Consider the following 1117-nt stretch of genomic DNA (forward strand, 5'->3'; position numbering starts at 1 on the left):
TCCCGCTTCTCCCGTATGAGTCTGGGTCCCTAGAGACTCGCCCGGAACTGGAGCTCAGAGCCTGAGACTCCCTCCCGATTGAAAATGACAACCATGCCCTCAGCTGCCAGCCTGCTCTGCAAGCACTCGCACCTTAGTATTTTACTTCAGCACTGCACTTCCTCTGAGTCTCGGTATGTTTTTCTCTTTCCTCCTATTTGTAGAACTTCCACTCAGCCAGCCTTCCTGTGGTTCTGGATGATGTCCATTCCTTCTTTTAGTTGTATTTTTGAAGTGGTTGTTCGAGGTAGCAAACTCCGGTGTTTACCTATGCCGCCATCTTGGTTTTTTCCCCAAAGTTTCTCTTTCTCTGTTTCTGAACCTCCCTTTGACTCTCTAAAAAAAAAAAAATCAATGGAAAAAATATCATTGGGTGAGGATTAACAACAACGACAACAACTCCTCCAGCTTTAGGTCCTTCACTTTTTTATTTTATTTTTAAAATTCTTTATTGTTGAATTACATATGTTCCCCTTTTCTCCCATTTACCCTCTCCAGCCCACCCCTCCCCACCATCCCAGGCCTTTAGTACCCTATTGTCTGTGTCCATGGGTTATGCATATATGCATACAAGGTCTTTGGTTGATTTCCTCCCACCCACCTCCCCTCCCCCACCTCCCCTCTGAGGTTCCACACTCTGTTCCATGCCTCTGGATCCACTCCGTTCATTAGTTTATTTTGTTACTTAGATTCCACTTATGAGTGAGATCATGTGATACTTGTCTTTCTCTGACTGACTTATTTCACTTAGCATGATACTCTCCAGGTCCCTCCTTGCTATTGCAAAAGGTAAAAATTTATTCTTTTTTTATGGCAATTCCCACCAGCTGTGCACGTGGGTTCCCTTTTCTCCACGTCCTTGCCAACACTTGTCGTTTGTTGATGATAGCCATTTTAACAGATGTGAGGTGGTACCTCATTGTCCTTTAAATTTACATCTCTCTGATTATCAGTGACTTTGAGCACTTTTTCATATGTCTCTTGGCCTTCTGTATGTCCTCTATTTAGGTCCTTTGCTCATTTATTTTTTAAATTTTCTTTTATTGCTTAAAGCATTACAGAGAGTATTACATATGTC

Source organism: Myotis davidii, unplaced genomic scaffold, assembly GCF_000327345.1.
Source record: "Myotis davidii unplaced genomic scaffold, ASM32734v1 scaffold33, whole genome shotgun sequence".
Taxonomy (NCBI): domain Eukaryota; kingdom Metazoa; phylum Chordata; class Mammalia; order Chiroptera; family Vespertilionidae; genus Myotis; species Myotis davidii.